Raw genomic sequence first — 26,344 nt, 5'->3', positions numbered from 1 at the left:
GCACACCATGCGGCAGTGCACCTCATCACAGGGGGCATGCAAGCTCATTCACATCTTCCCCATACTACGCAATCTTCACAAGTTACCCTTAGCAGCTGGCATTCTGTCTAGCTTTCTTGGCTGGTACACTATTTTATATGGTAGCACAGCCTCCGGCGGATCATGACATATGCAAATAGGACCATTGCCATACTCGAGAGTAGACTGGTCCCCGAAGACAAAATAGGAAACCGTGTGTAACATCTAGAGTCAGTGAGATAAAAGTATAGGTCACCTGGTTTTGCTTTGCTTACCTCACTGATTTGCATAAGAATGAGTGATAGCTCAGAAAATGCTGGGTGACTGGGATGGATGTATGGGGTAAGAGTGTCAATTAGGCCTGAGCTGAGTGCCTGAGGAGCAACTGGTGGGTATCTCCCCTTGTTAAACAACATAACCTAAGAGTAACAGAATTTTTCTATAACAATTGACAATAAAGAAATGTTCCTGTAACCTACCAAGTCCTGAGTCAAGAGAAGTGGACTGATTATTCTCTTGCTATGCTACTGTCCTATGGTATTCCATCCGAGTAGCAATCCAGCTCATTCCCTAACTTTCCTCCTGTTCGGGAAAGAGCTGGAAACCTGGCTATTTCAGTCACACCTCGACATTACCTAAACACCAAAGCTACTCCCTAGTCACAGTTGACTACCTGCAACTCAACAGTGGTACTGTATTAATTGCTTTGTGTGTTGTGACAGGGTCAGGGTCATGAACTTGCGGCGCACTCTAAATCTGTAGTAGCCAGCATGCCTGGGCATTGCCAGAGACTATCATACCCCAGAGGTAGGGGGTAGAGTTACAGGACAACTCAGTCCAGACTCCCCAGAGTACCTGATGTGTATAACTATTGGTACCACTATCCCACCCGCAATGACTGTTAGCCTCTGTCCTGGCCTGGCCTCATTTGCTTCCTTTTCAGAACTACATGACCCAAATGTCTACAGGCCTTTGCAGCAAAAGCCTGGACCTGAGTTAGAAGACCAAACAAGCCACCACACAACTCTCCATCACCAATTATCAGCACATCATTTTGGGACCTCAACCCTTTGCCACCAAAGAAAAGAAACTCAAAATGAGAAAGTCTCTCTCATCTGATATGGGGGAATCTTGCAGTGAAAACAGACTGTTTTGCTCAGAGATGACAAAGAACATGCTGGATACCAGAAAGGGGGGGTTGGGGAGAGTGCTTACAGGGAGTTGAGTTTTGAAACCCGAGACCTGAAAACCCAACCTCCCTGAGGCAAGAGGAAGGTGTCAATCACCACACGGAACACTGCTATAACGGAAAGGTGATCATTAGAGAATACTGCTTAGGAACTTTTACAGCAACTTATACAGGAACACCATGAGAACGTCCCCAAAAAAAATTAAACAAAAAAAAAAAGAACCAACAGAATTCGATAACATGACCATAAAGACACAGGGGCATTCTTGTCCAAATGCTCTCTTCATAGTCAAATTACAGTCTTGACAAAACCACTTAGGTGAAAAACAAATGCATGTGCAACAGTGTCAGTGTGGTACTCATAATAAAATACCTATTTTTAAACTACTTTTATATGAATTTTTGAAAAAGTATCCATCGAACAACAATTATAAGTGAAGGAGAATACTCTAATCAATTTCTGGAAAAATTGAAATAAATTTCCACAGTGAGCATCCCATTGGAAGCCACTTTTTGTTGCATGTGTTTGATTTGTGTAATGGTAAAGATGCCTATTTGTAAGGGAGAAGCACCAGGGTTAAATTAACAGTTGAGATCTTGCATACAAACAAGATATAATTCCAAGCAGCCATTGAATGGAGAACATTACATTTAATCAAATAATTTCTCAAGCAACAATGCTAAGGAGGAGACTTTATTCCCTGCTGAGTGAAGTTTCCTGCCCTCTCTGTCAGAGGGGATGGTTAGGGCAGCAGCTAGGCAATTTGCATTGCCACCGTTACCATTTACAAAGAATCACGTGTGGGATTTCAGGCACAGGCACTGAGTGGACTTTACTACCTCCTTGTCTTTGCAAGTGTTCCTCTTATGAAAGACTCCAAAAGCCATGGCACGGACAGAACGAAGGTGGGAGAAGGAAAGAGAGCAAATATAAGGAGTACATTTGCAGAAGAGACATACCCACTCTCGCATCATCACCAGCCTGGAGTCCGGGAACCAATCCTTGGTGAATGTGCACACGTATGCCAAAGCTGCTGCCTGACAGAGGCTTAGCACTGGGACTCCCCTCATCACAGCTGAATTAGCCACCTGCTCCCTGGTTGCGTGGGCGCACAGCTCTTATGGGCTAGACCATAGCAGGCCTTGTTGCAAAGGAAATCCATTTAAAGATGGTCTGGTTGATGATTGGTTTTCATTTTTTCCATCTAGTGAAACCCACAAATATTTGATTGGCTAAACTATATTTATTTCATCTCGAAATGTAGTATTAGTGTACCCTTGGTTCTAAATGATCAGACATACAAGACAAAAGACGATGGCTCCATTTCAGCATACAATCACAAATGGGTTTGGAAAGAACAAATTACTTAACACTGGTAACACTCTTTCAACCCATGGATTCCTCATCTGAGATATATCCACATCCTGCTTTGCAGAGGGCGCAGTGCGGCACTGAGTCGATTTCCCTCGACTGTTACCATTCCCGCATTTGGGTGCGACATAGATAATATAAATAGCACGCACTGCGCCCGTTTCCTCAGTTCTTTCTTGTTCCCCTCTTTCAGCACAGATAACCTGAGGATTAAATAACCTGCATGGGCGTTGAAAGAGAAGCATATTAAAACACTCACCCAGTCAGAGGGGAAGACTGGGAGGGCGATGAGGAATCAATGAGATGAACATGCAGTAGAAAGAATGTTACCAGGGTAAGTAATGTGTTCTTCTAATAGATTGTGTCCTCCCACGAATTTGTGGGCTTAGATATAGACTCCCATAGCAATTTTATGGATGAGGTGGGAGAAGTGGATTTTTGTACAATGTTCTGATTATTGATTTATATTGTGCAGAACCTCTCTTCCAAATTGAGTGTCCTGGCCCGACAGAATGCCGAAGCAATAATGCTATGAGAAAGTGTGGCATGAGAGTAAATTGCGGCATTGCAACTGTCCTGCGCTGGAACACCTCTTTGGAGAGCTGATGTAGTTGCCACACATCTCGTAGAACGGGCTCGTAGGTATTCTCTGACATCTTTACCAGTAATGAGTAGCACTCAGAAATGCACAGGATGATCCAACGTGATAATGTTTGTTTGGTCACAGCTTGGCATATGGCCAGTATAACCAAGAAACCGTTGGTCATCTTGCCTGACATTTGCCACCCTAGAAACGCAAAAGCGAAGAGCCCTTTTTGGGTCAAACCTGTGTAACCTCTCTCCATCCTTAGAAGGGTGAGGAGGTATAAAAAGCTGTTAAAGTTCTCTTCCATGTCAGAAGGATGTCATACACCACCTTGAGAAGTAAAGAGGGATGAACCCTCTAAACTACCTTCTCCTTGGAGAATATAGTAAATGGTGGTTTGCATGACAAGGCTTATAGCTTGTGATGGCTAAAAAGACTCCCCTTGGGTGACAAGGACTCCCATTCCTGTGAGGAACTCCCGAAACCATTACACAATGGCATGAACGGGACTCTCTAAAATATCAAAGAGTTACAAGTCCCAAGATTTGAGTGAAGAAAATGCCAATCTATACCATTATCAATAAGAAAGAGAACAGATCCCTTTCAATACAATTCTCCAAGTAACTGACGAGTACTCTGAATTGCAAGTCCTGTTGAATCCTACAGAACAACGTAGAGAGGAACGCAGGCAAGGGATACCCCCTTCCTGTTTAACACTGAACGATGGTGGAGCAGAAATGAGCAGCGAAGCCTGCAACATTCAAGCTTGCGCTGAACTGAAGGGGGAGACGCCAGAGGCCCAGTGTATCCCAGATGGCAGAAGCAGAAAAGGTTGGAGCCCAAAGCAAGGTGGAGGCGTCACAACAAAGGATTTGTGGTGGGCAGGGAGCCCACAAACCAACGTCAATACCATCACGAGAATGAGCGGCAACCAGAGAGGTTACCTAGGTGTTTGTGCAGTGCGCTGTTCTCCCCCTCCTCTGTATTCCATCCACACTACTCCTGTGTTCCACTGTGGTGTGTTGCCTGCTTGTTGCCTCCTGTGTGCCTCCAGTGTGAACCCCCCCCTCCGGTGCTTCTGTGGTGTGCTGCTTTGGGCTGTGCTTCTTTTCCTCCCTCACTCACTCACTCTCCCCCCCTTGCCTCCTCGCACCCTCTATGGTGCTCTCAATCTCTTCCATCTTCTCTAATTGCTACTTTATCTCCTATACTATTCCTCTCTGGAAGGAAAACGTTCAAGAGGGATATCCGGGTCTCCAACCCATGTCTCCCTATCGGCGATATCCACATCAGCACTTCCTCCAAATAGACTCTTACCGACATCCTCTTTGTCGTTCCCTCTCCAGACCTCTGGACCCCTTATATGTTCTCTGTTCACTCTCCTTTCTCCTCCTCTCCCATTAATGGTGGCACCTCCATTCCTCAAAGACCATCATCAAGGTCTATCTCAATGGTACTGTCATGGTACAGGGCTCTCAGCCCAATCTGCTCCTTCTTGATAGGCGTCTCCTGCGTCTCATCAATTTCCTCCCTTCTCCTGCCACTCCCAACACTACTCTGGCCCCTCTGCCACCTCCATCCGCCTCTATGGCATCCACCTCCCCCTCCACTCTGGTCCTTATGCCACCTCCGTCTACCACGTCTGCCCACTCTCTTGCCCTCCTACCGTCTCCGCTTGGTGTACCTCACTTCTGCACCCCAACCAGGAAGTCTTTCAAATGTGGCAACTCTCAACTCTTGCACTGCTGTCAAACATTCTTCTGACATCTGCCACCTCCTTGAAGACCTGGATTCTCTCGCTTTCACTGAAACATGGTTCACGGTCAGCTCTGTCACGTGTTTTAACACTCTCCTCCCTGAGAGCTACAAGATCCTCTACGAGCCCAGAACTAACTGGCCCGCCAGTGGAGTGGCCTTGATCTTTCCTGAGTGGATCCCTGCTTCTGTCATTCCTACACATGCCTACTCCTCCTTTGAATGCTTAGTCTGCAGGTTCCCTATCTCTTCTGGACTCTCTCTGACTGTGGCCACCTTCTACAGGCCAGCTGGCCAGGTCACCCTCTTCCTCTGAGAATGGGCTGACCTCTCCTCCTCTCTTGTTGGCTCGACATCTCCACTCATTCTCCTTGGAGACTTCAAACCTGACACTTCTTACCTCAAGCCAAGCTTAGCCAAGTACTGCCACCTTCCTTCTCTGTCATTGAGCCCATGAAGCGAGTGTCGGAGGATGCCTTTGCCTCTACTTTATCTGCTCCTCCTACTCCTGTGGCTGACTTGCACTCTGACACAGCCCTCTATAACCTGGATCTTTCTATCTCCAACACTCTAGACATCCTTGCCCCGGTCATGGGAATCCATCTGAAGATTACCTCCAAGTGCAACTCCTGGTGAAACTCTGACCATGCCGTCCTAAAACGCAAGTGCAGGGTGGATGAGAGGAAATGCAGGGCTGAGAGGGAATGCAGGGCTTCGGGTGCATCCCCGGACAAGCTGCCCTGCTGCCTGCTCCAAAGGCAATACAGACTCTCTGTCCTCTTCAAGAAGGCGGCCCATATCCAATCCTGCATCTCAGCGGCCTCTAACAACACGGCCAAACTCTTTCAAATCTGCTAGTAGCTGGCCAATCCTACTGCAGTCTCCACCTCTGCTCTTCCCTCTCAGGCCCTCTGCACGGCTCTGTCCTCTCATATCACCACTAAAACTCAGGACATCCTGTCCGCGCTCTCCTCTTCCTCTCTCGGGCCCCCTTTGGCCGCCTCTCCATCTCCTTTTCCGTTTTCCTCCGTCGTTCTGACAACACTTGACTATGTATCTAGATAAATACTATCAAAATGTCATCCAAACAGGTGCTCCCCTGCTCCTCCAGAACCATCGAGGACCACCCTGCCACCCTCGCTCCAGCCTTGGCCGATTTCTGCAATCACTCTTTCGCCACTGGATCTCTCCCCTCTCTCCTCAAGAAATACTTGTGTACAGGCACATTCTAAATGCCATATCATATCAAGCACTCCCTTGTGTAGACCCTCCTAAAAAAAGTCTTCCGACGATCCTACATGTCCAGCAAACTATCGCCGATTTCTAGCATTCCTTTCCTGGGCAAACTCCTGGAAATAGAGGCCATCACACAGCTTACCCACCACACAACCTGTTGGCTGCCTCCACAAACATTAATCGGGCTTCAGAGCATCTAGAGACATGGAAACTGCTCTCCTGAACACCCATGAAGAGCTGGTCACTAATCTCGATTCAAGCCTTCCTTCTGTCCTCATCCTTCTGGATCTTTCCTCTGCTTTTGACACTGTCAATCACACCACCCTGATCAACTGAATCTGTGAACCTGGGCATTACGAATCAGGCCCTGATGTGGCTGACCACATTCCTCCTTGACCGGCCCTCAAACGTCCAACTTGGGTCCTTTCTCTCCACTACCTCTTTCTCCACATGTGGTGTCCTCCAGGGCTCTATCCTCTCACCCTGGCTCTTCAATGTTGATGTGGCCCCTTTGGCACACCTGATCTCCACCTTCTCTTCCAACTTTCAGTGTTAGGCTCATGACACTCGGCTCTCAGGCTTCCCTCAGCCTCCTCTCCTCCCTCGCTCGCTCATTCCCGACTGTCTATCTGCTATTCACGATTGGTGCACGTCCAACGATCTTTGCCTTAATGCCAGTAAGGTGGAGATCCTTCTCATTGGGACTACTGCTCCCATTTTCCCTCTCTGACTCTGGCCGCCCTCCTTGGGCACTCTACCCTCGGCTTCCTGGGAGGCAAAAAACCTTGGTGTCATCTTCGACTCGACTCTCTCCTTCTCTCCTCACATCATGGAACTTGCCAAAAAGGCCCTCTTCAAGTTGCACCTCTTCAGAGGTATTCTACCTTTTTTCACTTTCCCCCAGAAACGAATTGTCTCCAGAGCCCTGGTACTCTCAAGGCTGGACTACTTCAACAGCCTCTTTCTCAATCTGCTTACCTCTACACTTCACCCCCTGCAACTAATCCAGAACAGGACTGCGAGACTTATCCCTGGCCTCAAGCACAGGGACCGTAGTTCTCCAGTTGAAATCTCTCCACTGGCTCCCGGTGGCTGCAAGATCAAGACCCTTTGCATCATCCACAAGGCTTTCTGGGGCCGTGGCCTGCACTAAATCCAACTCTCTTCCAAAATACCTTCATTCTAGAGCCCTTCGCTCAGCTACCTCCAACTCTGTGGGTCAGACACTTCTCCAGGAAGAGAGTGGGGGTATATCACTCTCCTCTGCAGGCGCCTCTCTGTAACGGCCTCCCTGCCCCTCAGATGTCCTGAAGTTCCGGAAGCAGCTCAAGACCATCCTTTTCTCCTTTGCCTTCTCACTCTCTCACTCCCTTACCAACTTACCCATCTGCTGCGCCGACTGGTTGCATGGTTCCCACAGGGTCTCAATGGGCACCAGGGCCCTCCACGACCAGTCTTCCTTCACACTGCCTCCTGGTATTCTGCACACTTCGGTACTGTAACTCCTACAGCCCCCATGCCTCCTTGCACTTACCCAAAGTCACAGTGCTCTGGCTGCACTGCCCCCTTTCCGCGCCCTTGCGCTTCTCTCTCCTTCCCCCCCTGCACTTCCATTGTCACACTTGCACGATCCAAATAACACAAGGCATAGTAGGATTGTTTGTCTTGTCTTCCCCTATGTCTTCCCTCCCTTGTCTTGTGGCACCGCCAAACACCTGTGTATATGCCTTATATATCATACCTGGAGGAACACCAGGATGCCACGAGAGCGAGAGAGAATACCAGGAACAGGACGCCGGCAACAGTGAGCCGGTAGCAAGGAGGAGTGAGGGAAGCTCCTTGACAATCCCCAGAGCTCAGATAATCACCCTGCACTGTTGAAGGTAACGGGGAGAATGGGAATACAGGGGGGCCAAAAGGGGATCATTATACAGTTCAAGAAACACATCGCAGTACAAGTAAAGCAAAGTTGAATACAAAACTGATGAACTTAAATTGTTTTCAAATAAGAAAGAAACAGTGAAGTTGCGAGAGGGAAAGAATGTAACCTTGGATATCACTACCCTGGGAAAAGGGGAAGTACCCAAACCTTCAAACCAGAATGTAGGGAACATAAGAGAAGAACAAGTTACTTCTTACCTGGTAACGTTCTTTCCATGGGATGTTACTCCGAACTATTCCTTATCTTTGATAATTAGTCTCCAGCTTGCTGGCCTCGGGAACTTTTTCTCAGTAGAGGGCGGGGCGCATCAACGTCCGTCGAGTTGGTGTCCCTCGACAGCCACCGTATCGGCGCCGACGTCACCATGCCCATAAATAGCCACGCGCAGCGTCCGTTGCTCAGTTCCGTTTTGTAGCATAAGATAAGTCATGCATGAATTGGTTATTGACTTTGAAGGAGCGTAAACTGCAACCACAAAGGAAGTATTACTGCGGGGATAGATGGGAGGGGTGATTAGGAACACGTCAGAGGAACATCCCATCGAAAGAACGTTATCAGGTAAGAAGTAACTTGTTCTTCAAAGGGATTGTGTCCTCCGACGTATTCCTTATCTTTGATAGACTCCCATAGCAGTGGTGTGTAATTGGAGGTGGGAGTAAAACGCCATGTTTCCCTTTGGGAATGAACAGAATGGAATATGGCTTTGCCAAACCTAGTCTCTTGACTAGAGGAGGAATCCAGGTTGTAAAATCTTGTGAAGGTATTTGCGGACGACCATGTGGCAGCCGCACATATGTCTCGAATGGGAACCCCTCTTTGGAGGGCCGAAGAGGCTGCGATACCCCTGGTTGAATGAGCCCTAAGATTTTGAGGAGGCTCTTTCCCTGCTAGTTTGTAACATTCCAGAATGGCCAAAATAATCCATCTGGAAATGGTCCGTTTTGTTATCGGTAGTCCCAATTTGTGCCCTGAGTAACCTACAAACAGTTGGTCTGCTTGCCTAATCCTATCAAGTCTGCTGATGTAAAAGCTTAAAGCCCGCCTTGGGTCCAGCCTGTGTAGCCTTTCTTCCTCTTTCCCCGGATGGGGAGGAGAATAGAATGAAGGTAAGGTAATTTTCTGAGTGATGTGGAATTCAGAAACCACCTTTGGGAGGAAATTAGGCTTCACCTGTAGGACAACTTTGTCTTTATGAAAACTTGTATGAGGGGGTTTACAAGATAGAGCTTGTAATTCACTCACCCTTCTAGCAGATGTTAGTGCCACTAATAAGACAGTTTTAAGGGTGAGAAATCTTAGTGAACAAGAGTGGAGTGGTTTGAAAGGAGTACCCATCAGGAAATTTAAGACTAAATTGAAGTCCCATAAGGGAACTTGGAATGGTCTTGGAGGATAGACATTAGTTAATCCCTTTAGAAATTGTATTACTAAGGGTAATTTGAAATACGATGGCTCCTCTGCAGTGCGCTTGATGATTGATAGCGCTGCGAGATAGCCCTTGATAGTGCCAACCTGAAGGCCTGAATTTGCCAAATAGAGTAGAAGAACAATTTACTTCTTACCTTGTAACGCTCTTTTGACGGGATGTTCCTCCGACGTATTCCTCATCTTAGATATCTCCTTCCAGCTCTGCTGGCCTCGGAAAATGTTTTCTCTAGAGGGCGCTGCGCGTCGACGTCCTCCGAGTCGATGTCCCTCGACAGCCGCCGTATCGACGTCGACGTCATCCTGCCTATAAAGGCCGCGCGCAGCGTCCGTTGCTCAGTTCCGTTTTGTAGCCCACAATAATACTTTCTGGACTAGACTAATCACCCTGAAGGAGCGTAAGCTGCAACAACACGGGAAGTAGAACTGCGGGGATGGATGGGAGGGCCGATGAGGAATACGTCGGAGGAACATCCAGTCGAATGAGGAATTTGAGGAATGACAGGGACCGGTGGGAACGCGTACAGAAGCGGAAACTCCCAGTCCACTATGAACGCCTCTCCCAGAGCTCCTCTCGGGGGAAATTCCCTTGAGCAGAACAGATCACATTTCCTGTTGACGCTGGTGGCGAACAGATCCACCTGAGGGGTTCCCCAAAGGGCGAAGATCTCTTGAAGGACTTCCTGAGCTAGTTCCTACTCGTGGGAGACTGTGCTCTGCCTGCTCAGAGCGCCCGCTGTCAAGTTCTTCTCTCCGGCTAGGTGAACTGCCGATAGAGAGATTCCTTCTTGGATTGCCCAAAACCAGAGCTACATCGCCTCTCTGCACAGGGGTAGTGATCCTACGCCTCCTCTTTTGTTGAGGTAATGCATGGCCACTGTGTTGTCCGTCATTATCAGGACGTTTTTCCCTTGTACAGCTGGCAGGAACGCCTTCAGCGCAAGTCTGATGGCTCTCAGCTCTAACAGGTTGATATGTAGTCTGGACTCCGATGGAGACCAACGACAGCTGATGGTCAAGTCGTTGGCGTGGGCTCCCCACCCCGTGAGTGAGGCATCCGTGACTACTGTTATCTCCGGCCAGGGTTGCCAAAAATGTTCTCCTTTCAGAATGTTCTCCTGACAGGCCCACCACTGAAGGTCTCGAGCCACCCTGCCGGGAACCTGAAGAAGATCTGTCATTCTCCCTGAGAATTGTGACCACTGAGTCCTCAGTGCCCACTGGAGGGATCTCATTCTCAGGCGTGCCTCTGGCACTAGGAAAATGCAGGATGCCATGAGGCCTAGCAACCTCAAAAAGTCGAAGGCTGGGAGACGTTGGGCATTTTGAAACTTGGTAACCATCTGTAGAATATCTTGAGCCCTCACCTCTGGTGGCGAGGCTTTTCCCAGGGAAGTGTCCAGGATCGCTCCTATGAACTGGAGTCTCTGAGATGGTATCATTTGTGACTTCTTTAAATTGAGGGAGAAGCCCAGTCTATGAAGGGAGTGGCACACGTGATTTAGTTGGATCTGAGCTTGTTCCGAAGAGACAGCCCTGATCAACCAATCGTCCAGGTAGGGGTAGACCTGAATCCCTTCCCTCCTTAGACTTGCCGCCACTACCGACATTAACTTGGTGAAGACCCTCGGGGCGGAGGTCAGCCCAAATGGCAGCACTCGAAATTGATAGTGAGAGTTGCCAATTGCGAACCTCAGGTATTTCCTGTGTTTGAGATGGATAGGTACATGGAAATAAGCGTCCTGAAGGTCCAGAGATACCAACCAGTCCTGGAACTGAAGGGCCTGGAGGATCTGAGAAAGAGTGACCATCTTGAATTTGTCTTTTATGAGGAATTTGTTCAATTCTCGCAAGTCCAAGATGGGTCTCAGTCCTCCGTCTTTCTTTGGAATGAGAAAGTAAGGGGAGTACCAGCCCTTGTTCCTCTCCGCTACAGGTACCGGTTCTATGGCACCTTTCTCTAGCAGGTCCAAAATTTCCTGCAAGAGGAGCGGATCTGGAGCTTTCTGAGAGCTGATCCCCGGTGGATGACTCTGAGGTATGCGTAGGAGAGGCAGGCAGTAACCTTGAGCAACTGTTTCCAATGCCCAAGCATCTGACGTGATAGTGTAACGCTCACCTGATTTCCACGGAGGCGCTGGGCTGGACTGAGCTGTCGCCGTGTCTTCTAGTGTGACTCGTAGATCTCGGCCTTCTCCTAGGGCTGGTCCCCTTCTCACGATGTACCGGACATGTAGAGTGAGGTGTCTGCAGACGCAAGAACAAGGATTTAGGAACTGGATTGACTGAACTTCTCCTTCCTCAGTCCTCTTATTCGAACCAAGGGCGTGACTTGCTCACCTTAGATATATTATGGCCGGGCTCTCCATCCTGCGTCTTTGCAGGGGCGCAAGTACCAGTTACTTCACTGGTTCACTGACAATCCTCTTGATTGCAGAGGTTGATGCTGGAAGATACCGCCGTTTACCGCACGAGCGGTTTCTTGATAGTTATTGGAGCACCCTTAATTTAGTCCCTTGCTCAGTCTCAGGGTGTCAAGATTGAAATTGTAGAGGAATGATGCGGCGAGCAGGTGAGTAGGAAAGATGACCGGTTGCTGTCACCCTTTCTAATGTCTCTCTTTGTCCTGCAGGTTTAGGTGCAATGGACGCTGATGAATAAGTGCCCAGGATCGTGCAAGCGCGTATGCACGAAGAAGATGAAGCGCGGTGCATGTAAGTAAAATGACTGCTGTTTGTTTCAAAAGCACGCCTTAATGTCTCTTTTGTCCTTGCAGATCGTGGATGCAGAGAGCGTTGCTAGATGGATGCCGGCGAACGTGCGAGCGCGTAAGTAGAAAGTTTATGGTTGGTTTAGAATGCGCCTTAAAATGTCTCCCTTTGTTTTGCAGATGCCGGCATGCAGCGCTTCTTGAAGTTCAGAACGTGCGGAGCGCAGGTAAGCAATTCAAGAATGCAATGCTTAATCAAGTCCTTTTCTTTGCAGATGTCGATGGTGAGCCGAAGAAAGCGGCGGAAGGCTTTGGAAGATGCCGCCATATTTGGTAAGTAAGAGCGCTGCTCTCGAATTGAATTCTGCTAACCTGTTGTTTTGTCTTGGCAGGTGCAGCTGAGGATCGGATCTCTAGCAGGTAAGGAATTCGTTTTCCCAGGAACTGGAGCTGAAGAATCTCAGGAAGACTGGAGCTGACACGGTGAGCGTCCTGCTGCAGATGCAGAATAACGCGAATCACGTTTCATCAATCGGGTGTGGTTTAAACAGCCTTCTGTAGTGCTTAGGCATCTTCTTCCACAGCCTCGCCCAGGTAAGAAAAGAGTTCCTGTGTTCTGATTCCAGGGAGTGGCTCCTGCCCCACCCAGACAGGAAAAGTAATTCCAGGCAGAGAAGGATCAGAAGACCATCGAGCTGGTAAGTAAGCAGCATGGTATGCTGCAGGTAGGTCCACCCAAGCACTCTTAAGCATTATGAGCCCGGCGCTTCCAGGGCCGGGACCGGTCATCTTTATGAGCCTGTTGCCACTGGCCCCAGGACAAGGTCCAAAAGGTCCCGATAGGGACTGGCTGGTACCCAGGATCAAGGTTATGGGCCTGCTTCCAAGGATGTGAGGCAAGTCCTGACCCCTTGGAAGCAGGGATCATGACAGATAGCCTGCCATTCCGCCAGATGTTGAGTCAACCTGCCTCCTACAGGTGTCCTGTGAGGGAAGTCCTCAGAGTGGTTTTGGGGCGGCTGATGCAGATGCCGATGGTAAAGAGGCACCTGCTGTTGCTGCGGCCTTTGAATATCTACCCCGTCCACCTCGGGTAGTTCTTCTTTGTCCCCTTTGAGCCGGTTGTCCTCTACCTCTTCCGAATGCGGAGTAGAAGCGAAAGGACTTGCCTCTCGCAGAGGTTCCTGTGGGACGAAAAGGTGTCTGACGGATTGCAGCGCCTAGGGATTTTGCTGCTGCTTTTGAAGTTTGCAGTTTTTCTAAACTGTCATCCGCCTTTTTCCCAAACAAAGAAGAGCCATCGAATGGCATGTTCAAGAGCCTGGCTTGCACATCTGGGGCAAAACCAGACTTTCTCAACCAAGCAAATCTCCTGGTTGTTGTACTTGCCGCCATTGCTCTGCTGATACTGTCAGCCGAATCAATGCCCGTCTGGAGGGATTCACACATAGCGTCTTTACCGTCCTGTATGATATTCAGGAACGCCTCCCTTTCTTCTCCCTCCGGGATGCAGTCAGCCGCTGTAGAAGCACACTCCCAAAGTGTATGGCTGAATCTAGCAAGGGTGCAAGTAGCATTCACAGATTTTAACGCCATGCTACATTCCGAAAAAACTTTCTTTGTCATAGCATCATATTTTTTATCGACCCTGTCCTGTGGGACAGTAGGATAAGCCGTCTTGACGTCGGTAGAAGATGCTGCCTGTACCACCAGACTTTCTGGGGATGGGTGTTTTGACAAAAACTCCGGGTCTGTAGAGGATACCCTGTATTTTGTTGAAAGTCTTTTATTTACTGCCGGGACGACATCTGGGGTTTCCCAGTTCGTCATAATCTTCCTCTGAAGAGCTTTATGGAAAGGCACCACAGGATCCTCCTGTGGGCCTTTATCAAGAATATCCGTGAGGTCATCTTGTTGGAAAGATTGTGAAGGTGCAGACCACCCCATAAACTCTGTGATCCTGGCCATTAAGGCTCTATAGGGGGTTTCAGCATGCTCCCCCGGGTCTGGCCTAGCAAACTCCACCTCAGGGAAAGTGTCTAACCCACTTGCCTCATGTAAGGAATCATGAAGATCCTTTAACCTGCGTTCTTCAGAGGAAAATTCCTCTCTAATTGGGGTTACAGGTCCCTGCAACTCAAATGTGTCTTCCTGTTCAGACAATTCACCCTCTTCCAAAATTGAGGACATAGTTCTCAATTGTTCTGAACTCATAAAGGGAGTAAATCCCATTTCCAAGGCAGAGGGTGCCGAACTTGTCATTATCGGCCTCGAAAACGTCAATGTCGTCGACGCCGAAGGTTTCGAGCATGGTGTCGAAAACAAAGGCGGAGGCCTCGATGACCTCGACAGAATTGGGATTCTACTCGACAATCTCGAAGCCATCGTCATCGAGGACGTGGGGATAGTCACTGGGTGTGTCGTGACAGTGACTTTTCTTGGCGTCGACGCCGGTGTCGAAGCTAGCGTCGAGTCGACAGACCCGTGTGTCGAAGGTCCCTTCGACAACGGCGTCGAAGACACCGACCTCGGCGTCGACGGAACCTTCGAGGAAGGTTTGGAGGTCATCGTCCTACTCGAGGGTTCGAGACACGCTAGAGAGGTTTCCTTCGCCGGGTACTGCGACTCGCGGCGTTTTTGACCTTCGGGTCTTTCGACCAGAGCATCGCTCTCGGCAGTCTTCGAGGGGGTCGAGGCCGCTTTCTCGAAGACGCTCATCATATTTTTGCGGAATTCCTCCCATTCAGCCCGGGAACTATGTTTCGTGGGGCAAGGGATTCTTTTTGGCGAAACAGAGGAAGAGGAAGACGGAGAAGGGGATCTTCGACGTCTCCTCTTCGAGTGCTTCGATCTCGAGGAGTGATGGGACCCACTCCGAGACCTGGAGCGCGAATGGTGACGAGGAGACGAGTGTCTCGACTTCGTCGACGAAGAAGAAGATTTAAAAGTCTTAACTTTCTCCAGCTTCCCCCTACGCTCCTTCAGGGCCTTAGCTGTCATGGACATACAGTCCTCGCACTCCGAACAACGGTGTTCAGCTCCCAAACACCACAGACAAACTCTGTGAGGGTCAGTCAGTGACATCTTTTTTCCACAATCTCGGCATTTTTTGAAGCCGGATCGAGGAGTTGTCGGTTCCGACGAGGAAGCCATCGAGTACGGATCGAATAACTCGAGGTAAATAGGATTAATCTGACAAGAACTGCGCAACGGTATTCCGAGGCACTGAGTAAGCGCGGAAAAACGGAACTGAGCAACGGACGCTGCGCGCGGCCTTTATAGGCAGGATGACATTGACGTCGAAACGGCGGCTGTCGAGGGACATCGACTCGGAGGACGTCGACGCGCAGCGCCCTCTAGAGAAAAAATTTTCCGAGGCCAGCAGAGCTGGAAGGAGATATCTAAGATGACGAATACGTCGGAGGACACAATCCCTTCGAAAGGATCACACCGTTGGTGTACCACATGAAAAGGGGTCGATATTCTTTTCTCTACACCAGCTGCAAAATGTGTCCCAACGGCAGCGGTATAAAGACTTTGTTGCTGGCCTTCTGGCCGAAAGCAACACCTCCATGACGTCATCAGGGAGGTCCCAATCCTTTTATCTCAACCTTTCAGAAGCCAAGCGTGAAGGTTGAGGGTTCTGATGTCTGGATGGAGAACCTGACCTCCCTTCTGCGAGAGAAGATTCTCCTTGAGTGGAAGGCGAATTGGAGGGCAGATGGACATGTCCAGAATGTCCGGGTACCACGTTCTGCTGGCCCAGTCTGGGGCAATTAGGATCATGGTCCTCCGGAATCTTCTCAACCTCCTGATCATTTGAGGAATGACGGGGACTGGTGGAAACGCATACAGTGGAAACTCCCAGTCCACTACGAACGCGTCCCATAGAGCTCCTATCGGGGGAAATTCCCTTGAACAAAACAGATCGCACTTCCTGTTGATACTGGTGGCGAACAGATCCACTTGAGGGGTTCCCCAAAGGGCGAAGATCTCTTGAAGGACTTCCTGAGCTAGTTCCCACTCGTGGGAGACTGTGCCCTGCCTGCTCAGAGCCTCCGCTGTGAAGTTCTTCTCTCTGGCTAGGTGCACTGCCGATAGAGAGATTCCTTCTTGAACTGCCCAAAACCAGAGCTGCATTGCCTCTCTGCACAGTGGCAGTGATCCCATGCCTCCTCTTTTGTTGAGGTAGTGCATGGCCACTGTGTTGTCCGTCATTATCAGGACATTTTTTCCCTGTACTGATGGCAGGAAAGCTTTCAGCGCTACTCTGATTGCTCTCAGCTCCAATAGGATGATGTGTAGTCTGGACTCCGATGGAGACCAACGACCGCTGATGGTCAAGTCGTTGGCATGGGCTCCCCACCCAGTGAGTGAGGCATCCGTGACTACTGTCATCTCCAGCCATGGTTGCCAAAACAGTTCTCCTTTCAAAATGTTCTCTCGATAAGCCCACAATTGAAGGTCTTGGGCTTCCTTGTGTGGAATCCAAAGGAGATCTGTCATTTTTCCTGAGAACTGCAACCACTGGGTTCTTAGTGCCCACTGGAGAGATCTCATTCTCAGGCAAGCCTCTGGCACAAGGAAGATGCAGGATGCCATGAGGCCTAGCAACATCAAAAAGTCGAAGGCTGGGAGATGTTGGTAATTTTGAGACTTGGTGACCATCTTCAGAATATCTTGAGCCCTCACCTCTGGTGGCAAGCCTTTTCCCAGAGAAGTGTCCAGGACTGCTCCGATGAACTGGAGTCTCTGATGGTATCATTTGTGAATTCTTTAAATTGAGGAGAAGCCCAGTTTGTGAAGGAAGTGGCAGACATAATCTAGCTGGCTCTGAGCTTGTTCCGAAGATACAGCCCTGATCAGCCAATCGTCCAGGTAGGGGTAGACGTGAATCCCTCCCCTTCTTAGACTTGCCGCCACTACCGACATTAACTTGGTGAAGACCCTCGCGGCGGAGGTCAGCCCAAATGGTAGAACTCGAAATTGATAATGAGCCACCAATTGCGAACCTCCGGTATTTCCTGTGTTTGAGATGGATTGGCATATGGAAATAAGCATCCTGGAGGTCCAGAGATTTCCAGCCAGTCCTGGAGCTGGAGGGCTTGAAGGATCTGAGAGAGAGTTACCATCTTGAACTTTTCCTTCCTGAGGAACTTGTTCAATTCTCGTAAGTCCAAGATAGGTCTCAGTCCTCCGTATTTCTTCGGTATGAAAAAGTAGGGGGGGGGGGGGGTACCAGCACTTGTCCCTCTCCACTACAGGTACCGGTTCTATGGCACCTTTCTCTAGCAGGTCTATAATTTCCTGCAAGAGGAGCGGATCTGGAACTTTCAGAGAGCTGTTCCCCGGTGGATGACTCTGATGGATGCGTAGAAAAGGCAGGCAGTAACCTTGGGCAACTGTCTCCAATGCCGAAGCATCTGACGTAATAGCCTGCCATTCCGTCAGATGTTGAGTTAACCTGCCCCCTACTGGTGTCTTGTGAGGAGAGTCCTCAGAGCAGTTTGGAGGCGGCTGATGCAGATGCCGAGGGTAAAGAGGTACCTGCTGCTGCTGCAGCTTTTGTATTTTTAACCCGTCCACCTCGGGTGAATTTTTTCTGACCCCTTTGAACCGGCTGTCCTCTGCCTCTTCCGAATGCGGAATAGAAGCGAAAGGACTTACCTCTCCAAGAGGTTCCTGAGAGGCGATATGGTGTCTGACGGATTGCAGCTCCCAGGGATTTTGCTGTTGCCTTTGATGTTTGAAGCTTTTCTAAACTGTCATCCACCTTCTTACCAAACAAGGAAGAGCCGTCAAAGGGCATATTCAAGAGTCTGCTTTGCACATCTGGAGCAAAACCAGACCTCCGCAACCAAGCAAATCTCCTGGTGGTTGTACTTTCCGCCATGGCCCTGCTGATGCTGTCAGCAGAATCGATGCCAATTTGAAGGGATTCGCACATTGCGTCTTTACCATCCTTACTGATGTTTAGAAACGCTTCCCTTTCTTCTCCCTCCGGGAGGCAGTCAGCCGCTGATGAAGCACACTCCTAAAGTGTGTGGCTGAACCTTGCAAGCGTACAAGTAGCATTGATGGATTTCAACGCCATGCTACATGCAGAAAAGACTTTGACCATAGAGTCATATCTCTTGTCATCCCTGTCCTGTAGAACAGTAGGGTAAGCCGATTTACTACCAAAATGAAGTTGCTGCCTGCACAACCAGACTCTCCGGAGTTGGGTGTCTGGATAAATATTCAGGGTCAGCAGAAGACACCCTATATTTGGCTGATAATTTTTTGTTAACCGCCGGGATAACCTCAGGGGTTTCCCAGTTTGACAATATTTTCCTTTGTAATGCTGCATGAAATGGCACCAGAGGATCCTCCTGTGGACCTTTAACCAAAAGGTCTGTGAGGTCGTCTTGCTGAAAAGCAGGTGAGGGTGTAGACCACCCCATAAACTCTATTATCCTTGCCATCAAGGTTCTATAAGGGGTTTCGGCATGTTCCCCTGGGTCTGGTTTGGCAAATTCCACTTCTTGGGAAGTGTCCAACCCACTTGCTTCATGTAAGGATTCTTGGAGGTCCTTAAACCTACTTTCCTCAGAGGTAAATTCCTCTGGTACAGGAGTTGCAGATCCCTGCAACTCAAAAGGTCTCTCCTGATCCGAATTCTCCCTTTCTTCATAAATAGATGCTAAGGCTCTGGAATGATCAGATCTTGGAAATGGTATAAATCCCATTTCCAGAGCAGAAGGGGCACAATTTGTCATAATTGGCTGAGAAAACGTCGACATCGTCGACGCGGATGTTAAAGGCTTCGAAGCCAATCGAAAAAGGCGTCGAGAAAGTTGGTAGAGGCCTCGAGGAACTCGAGAGTATCGGAATTCTACTCGAGGTTGTCGACGACATTCTCGTGATCGAGTCTCTGGGTATGGCCACTGGCTGTAGGGTGGCCGTGGGTTTGTCCTTTCTCGGCATCGATGTCGGCATCGATGTCGGCGTCGAATCGACTGACCTGTGCGTCGAAGAACCCTTCGATAATGGCGTCGAAAACGCAGATCTATGCGTCGAAGGGATTTTCGACGACAGCGGCGAAGACGCGACCTTGCCTTTACTCAAGGGTTTGTGACGCTCTCGAGTAGCTTCTTTCGCCAGGTGCTGCACCTCGCAGCGTTTTGATTTTTCGGGTCTTTCACCCAGGGTATCACCCTCAGCAGTCTTCGAGGGGGTAGAGGCCGCTTTCTCGAAGACGCTAAGCATCTTTTTCCTGAATTCATCCCACTCAGCCTGAGAGCTATGTTTTGTGGGGCAGGAGACCCTTTTCAGGGAAACTGAATAAGACGACGAGGAAGGGGATCTTCGACGTCTCTTTTTTGAATGCTTAGATCTCGAAGAGTGATGGGAACTGCTTCAAGACCTAGAACTAGAATGTCTTTTGTGATGGCGAGGAGACGAATGTCGACTCTGCCGAGGAAACGTACGAAGAAGTTTTAACTGCCTTACCTCACTCGAGCTTCCCCTTACGCTTCTTCAAGGCTTTCGCCGTCATGGACATTCAGTCCTCGCACTCCGAACAATGGTGCTCGACTCCCAGGCACCACAAACAGATCCTGTGAGGATCCGTCAACGACATTTTCTTTCCACAGTCTCGACATTTTTTGAAGCCGGACCTTGGAGTCATCGGTTCGGATGAGGAAGCCATCAAGTACGAGTCGGTATTCTCGAGGAATAATGAAGTATATTTGACTGAAGAACTGAGCAACGATATTCCGAGGCACCACGAAGCGCGGAAAAACGGAACTGAGCAACAGACGCTGCGCGTGGCTATTTATGGGCATGGTGACCTAGGCGCCGATACGGTGGCTGTCGAGGGACACCAACTCAACGGACGTTGATGCGCAGCGCCCTCTACTGAGAAAAAGATTTCCGAGGCCAGCAAGCTGGAGACGAATTATCAAAGATAAGGAATACGTTGGAGGACACAATCCCTTCGAAAGAACATTATGAATGGGGGTACAAAGAAACCTTTAGGAATGATATTAATGAGAGAAAGAATCTCATAGAAATTCCTGAGAGGAAGGACAAGAGAAGTTGGATATCAATTATCCTGTTGATATGAGAAGTAGACCAGCTATTCAAAACAGGAAGAGAGGAACCTAAGCGAAAGGGTCTTTTACAATGAAGCTCAGAGAGACCACCAAAGTAAACAATATGCAAGACAGAGTAGGTCAGAGTAAAGTGAACCACAATTGTCTAGAATGTCAAAAAAAAGTGTACATTTCCAGGTTGCTCATAAAAGGATCAAAGAAAATATAAAAGGTCAAGGAAAGGTATTCTTCCAGAGGAGAGAAAAACTAATCAATTGAAAGAACGCAAGAACTGATACAGCAAATAAGTCGAGACTATCTAAAGATTACCTATTAGCAAGACAGCCAAAAGACAGTGTCCAGTGATTTTACGGAAAAAAGAAAATGTTGATGTATTTTTTTTTAACCGATACAAATCCATTAATAAAACATATCTGGGGTGTGGGGGAGTAAGGGGTTAAAACATATGGAAATAGGGAGTTTAGGGGGACCATCCTCAAAAATAAAAAATAAATGTAATTCAGTGATTTTTTTTTAATGGATTTCCTTTGGGGGTAACAAATACATCCGAAAGATTTTTTGGGGTAAAATCACAGTGAACTGCCATAATACTAGAAGTACACTCAGGAGAAGGGAGCCATTCTCCTGACTGCAAGATATGTTGAGCCCTCAACTCCGGAGGCAAAGCCTTCCTGGAGGAAGAGTCCATGACAGCTCCAATGAATTGAAGCTTTTGGGAAGGTGTCACCTGGGACTACTTGAAGCTGAGGGAGAAGCCTGGTTTGTGGAGAGAGTGGCAGGTGCTGTTGAGATGTTCCAGATCCGGTTCGGGAGACCGAGCTCTGATTAGCCAATCTTTCTAGGGAAAGATGTGAATCCCTTCCCTCCTTATATTCACTGACACCACTGTCATCAACTTGGTAAAGACCCTCCGGCGGAGGTGGATCTCGAAAGGGAGTACTGGAAGCTAATTATGGGAACTGCCAATGGCGAACCACAGGTACTTGTGCTTGGGATGTATAGGCACATGAAGGTAAGCATCCTGAAGATCGAAAGACACCATCCAATCCTGGAGCTGAAGGGCCTGGAGGATCTGACAAAGAGTGGCTATCTTAAAACTGTCCTTCCGGAGGAACTTGTTCATGCATCTCAGGTCCAAGATGGGTCGCAGACCTCAGTCTTTCATAGGAACCAGAAAATAGATAGCGTACCAACCCGGTTATTGTTCTGCTACATGTACCCTTTCCACAGAACCCTTCTCCAACAGGGAAATAATGTCCTGTAGAAGGAGCGGATCCATTTCCCGAAGAGATTGCTCACTCGGGGGGCAATCTTGGGCCTTTGAAGAAATGGAAGACCCTATCCTTGGGCCACTGTATGTAGCGCCCGTGCATCTGAAGTAATGCAATGCCATTCTTGCAGATGCTGGGGCAACCTGCCTCCCACTGGGGTTCTATGAGCAAACTGCTCAGAGAGGTTTTGGGCTGTGGCAGATGGCAGTGAGGAGGTGGCTGCCTGAGCAGTTTTTCCTCCACAGCACGCCAGAACCTCATGTGTCATCTTGGGTAACCTGACCACTTCCCCTTTGATTAAAAGAAGATTAATAAGGAAAAGAACAACCTCTGCTCCTAAAGAATTTGCCACCAGCCTTAGAAACTTGTAGCTGTTCCAAGCTGTAGTCTCCTTTTGGTCCAAAGTGGTTGGACCATGTCCAAGAGCATTGATTCGACGTTGGGGGCAAACCCTGACTTGTGAAACTCTCCTTATTACTGCACTCGAGCCCATAAACCGGATAGCACAATCTGACGCATCAAGGCCTGACTGAAGGGAATGGCAGGAAGCCTCATCATTATTGATGAGATTGTTAAAACCATCTTTCATTTCCCCTTTGGGAATGTTTTCTGCCGCCTGGGACCGTGAAATGACATTTCATTGTGTGTATGTGTATTTTGACAGAGCACAAGTACAGGCTCCTTAGGAGGACCTCTATCCAAAATCTGAGTAAGGTCATCCTGGTTAATGTCCTTAGAAGGACGTCCCAAACCCAAACACTCAATCACCCTATTCATGACTGTTCTATAGGCTGCATTAGGGTGAGTGTGTATATCTGCGGTGACAACGAAAGGAAGCAGGCACTGAGTAAACACATACACCAAATCGAAATGGAACTCCAAGGGGATCACCAGGGTATCGCCCAGGGAGCCCACACCCAGACTGGGAACACTGTTCAACTCCATTAAACAGACGATCCTGCTTGAGCTGGATGCCGACTGCTCAATCTGTGGAGCTCCTACAAGGAGAAGATCTACTCCACTATCAGCCTGATCAGCTCAAAGTCATGTGTGATGACTCCACTTGAGTGTTCAGACTGCCAGCGAGGTTTGACGCTGACACTGTCCTCTCAGTTCTGATCAATCAGAAACAGAGGAGCATGGACAACTTACAGAGCTTAAGGGATCCCACACCATCCATGTGTTTGATGTAATGCACAGTGCGAGTGGTTTTCCATGAAGACCTGGACAGTTGAAACTCTGACTTCCATGGCGCCAGGAAGTAACAACCATCAGCCTCTCCTGGCTTTCGCTGCTACAACAATCTCCATTGTGCCAATCAGCCCAGCAATTTCTTGAAGCAGGAGCGGTCCCCGTGTAGCCAAAGACTAGGTGGGAGAGCGGTGAGATAGGGAAAGGTTTCAAAGAAAAAGTAGACTATTTCCTTAGTCTAAAATCTCTAAAACCTATCTTCGTCTATCGTTATGGACTGCCAAGCCTGCTTGAAGTTGTAATATGCTCTTGTGACGAAAAGTAATAAGGGGAATAAATGATAGCGCTTTTGCAACCGACTGCTGCTCTGCAGACGTCATTAATCTGGGATGCAAGCGAAAAGTTGTGATACCACATAAACCCTAGGATTCCCACACATTAAGTGAAGGTGGTGGGGTATGTACCCTTAAAACGGTTCCTGTGCCATAAACTTTACTTTGCAGCACACAACGTCTAGGCCATTATTTAAGCAATTGCTTTGCATGTCTTTACCATCAGCCACCAATTCTTTAAAATAAGTTTTCATGCCCAGTGAAGGATGAGCATCGGGCAATCTGACCAGACGCGTGTGTGTGTGTGTAACTAGCAAAAGAAAGCATAAGGGACTGAGGGTGTGCCATTTCAGGCTACCATAGGCAAACTCTTCGCCCCCAAACATCAGGTATTTTTGATGCCATACCTGGGGAAGCTGCGGGAAATGAGGTCTTGATCTTGTGGTGGCAGTTGGAACTGCCAAGCTTTCCGGTACTGTTGGGACATCAGGAAATATGGGTCTGCCGATCCAGCTCAGAATTTCGGTGCCAAGTCTCTGGCTTTGGCCACAATAGGAACAGAAGCCAGCCTGTTCAAACAGCCATTTACTTAGCGGTAAAGGATCCGCTCAGTGTGAGTAACAGAACTTTTTGCACATTTAGTTCCAATATAACTCCGGTACCAGGCCAGTCGTATCAATTGTCTGTGCTATCGCAGCTCTAAAGGAGCCACAATTTCGTAGTAAGGTCTGAAGAGGAGGAGCTGCAAGCTATCTAGCGAGGTATCCACACCACTGCATTATGCAACTGAAGTTGGAGTTAAAGAAGAACTTTTGTGATCATCCCATTGCAACTCCTCCGGTGACTTGAATTTTCTCTGGAAATACTGTCGTAAAGTTGACATGCAGGTCATTACCTATAGCGAATAGGTTTTGGAATCTTTGGATTTCAACGTGCAGACTGTGCCACACAAGGGTGTCCTCAGCCTCGAAAGGCTCCCATTTCTATGAAAGAGGTTGCATATTTCCTCACTAGAGCTTTAACATGCTCCGAGGGAGCTAGCTCCAATTGGGTTGGAACAAGGGGTTTGGCTCCCCAACTGATGCTATGCCCAAGGCTGTGGCTGAAAGCACCAAGGCATCAGTTCTCAATATGTCATACCTGGGCATGAATCTTTAGGCGTGAGGGAGAGAGCTTTGTGGAAACAACATTCATTGGCAAGAGCAGCAGTCTGGTTTGGCCACAGGGGCCAGCTTTAACACTCACATCACCTGATATGGAAAGTCTCCCACACCTTGTATTTGTTTATTATTTGTATTGCGCACCTAACCCTGAGGTAACTGGGCGCTGGAAAACTTAACATGATACAAGAAGAGATCAACGGTACATGCATATTTACATAATGGGTAGGTACAGTAATGGCGGAAGGGTCGACATAGGTTCCAATTTATATACTGGTCAGACCTTCAAAATAAGTAGATATATACAATAAGAGTGGCAGGTCGACTAGGTTACATACTAGTCTGACCATTTAAGGCAGGTATGGGTGAGTTGGGGAGCCGCAGGATACTTAGGCCAAGCAAAGGGATGCGAGACAGGATCATAGTGGTGCAGGATTGTTTGGGCTCAGTAGTTGGAGGGCTCATCAGTCAGCCATAGTTTGACGTTAGTTTTGAAGGATGGTTCTAGTCTGCTGGAAGGGGGTAGCGAGCTCCAGAGGTTGGTGCTTGAACAGGGAAGCTTGCTCCTCCTGCGGTTTTTAGGTTGAATCTGTGAGACAGTGAGTGTGGGATGATCTGGTAGGGCGGGTGGTGTGATGAAGGGAGAACTTGTCTGAGAGGTATTTGGGAGCGATGTGAGAGATACATTTGTGGGTGATTGCCAGGGTGCAGAGTGAGATTCTGTTGCGCACCGGGAGCCAGTTAGAATTTTCTCTGTGGCTAGAGATGTGGTTGGATCTTGGGATGTTTAGGGCGGATCTTAAGGAGTTATTTTGTAAGGTGGCATCAGTACTAAGGGTAGAGTCCCTTACTTACACTAATTTAGATCCCAATGCCTTTCTTATCAAAAGGCAAATGTGCTTAAAGTGACGTTTACAAGAAGGAGATGAATAAGTGCGAGAAGGATGACTCAATTTGGGAGTGGTGGCGCCTTTATCCCCCATCTTTTTCCTCTTTTCTTGAAGAGTGTGCAAACTTGGATGTCTCTGAGGCAGTTTGGGTCTTTATAGGGGTCTCTGCAGCAGATTTCTCCGGGGGAACGTTCATTCTCTCACCCCTTTCGGGTGCAGTGACTGACAGGATCCACATTCCACCAAGACAAAAAAGACATGAGGAGTGTGGATCCATTGGACAAGAGACAATAGCATTTGGCACCAGCTCTAAAGCATGATTTGTGTGACTTTTCTTTAAACAGCTGATAAATCATCAACTGACTGGAAAATGTTCCAAAGAATATGCTGAAAAAAACAAATTGTTTTGAGTATGTATGCGGGTGACGTCACTTGCCACATGAGAATGCCAGGGAGTGACAAGGGCGACCCCAGAGCCGCAGGGCACTACATGAAATCCAGTCCATAAGATCAGTAATGTATCCATTTGAAAATTATGTGCTGCAAGTGTAGTTTGGGCTGTTGAAACAGATGAAAAAAAGAATATGGAGTAGAGGGCAGACCCAGAAGACAATTATCTGTGGAGATGGAACCTCCAGAGACACCCGTTTGATCCAGCGAGTTCTAAAGCTTTTTGATGAAGCAGCTACGACCCTTGGAGGAGATTGCAAAGTGTCACAGATATAAACATATCAGATCTTCTGAAACTGGTATAAAGCCAGTCTTTATTTGGCTTCTATGATGAATGTGCAAAGCAGGACAAACCCCTCAGTTTTTGCTACTGGTCGAGAATGTTTGTACATTTGTTTTACCAAAGACCTAAGTTCAATGTCACTCAGGGCTGTAATCGGACCATCCTCAAGTTGCAGACTTGGAGGTTACTATGTAAAGTGTATAGATGGTAAATTCTCTATCGACCAGTAAGAAGCCTGAAGAACACAAGCATCTAAAAATATGCATCAAAATGAATACCCTCCCACTTGATATCCATGTTGAGGAGTAATGTGACAAACAGATTAAGTAGTAACCATGAAGTAATGCACCTGCCAACTGAAGGAGAATAAAAGAAAATCTGGCTGCTTGAGCAGGTCCATTTGTATAGTATGATCAGAACATGGTGCCTGCAGCAAAA

The 26,344-nt window shown here is 48.3% G+C and overlaps 1 protein-coding gene across 1 annotated transcript in view; it reads right to left on the bottom strand.

The window, feature by feature from the left end:
• BTBD9 (BTB domain containing 9) overlaps positions 1 to 26,344 on the bottom strand; it is a 1,399,080-nt gene that overhangs the window by 581,837 nt on the left and 790,899 nt on the right. The window lies entirely within an intron of this gene.

This window comes from Ambystoma mexicanum, chromosome 4q (assembly GCF_040938575.1).
Source record: "Ambystoma mexicanum isolate Mex_15411 chromosome 4q, UKY_AmexF1_1, whole genome shotgun sequence".
NCBI lineage: Eukaryota > Metazoa > Chordata > Amphibia > Caudata > Ambystomatidae > Ambystoma > Ambystoma mexicanum.
The sequence above is the reverse complement of the archived record's forward strand: the minus strand, read 5'-3'. Positions and strand labels throughout refer to the sequence as shown.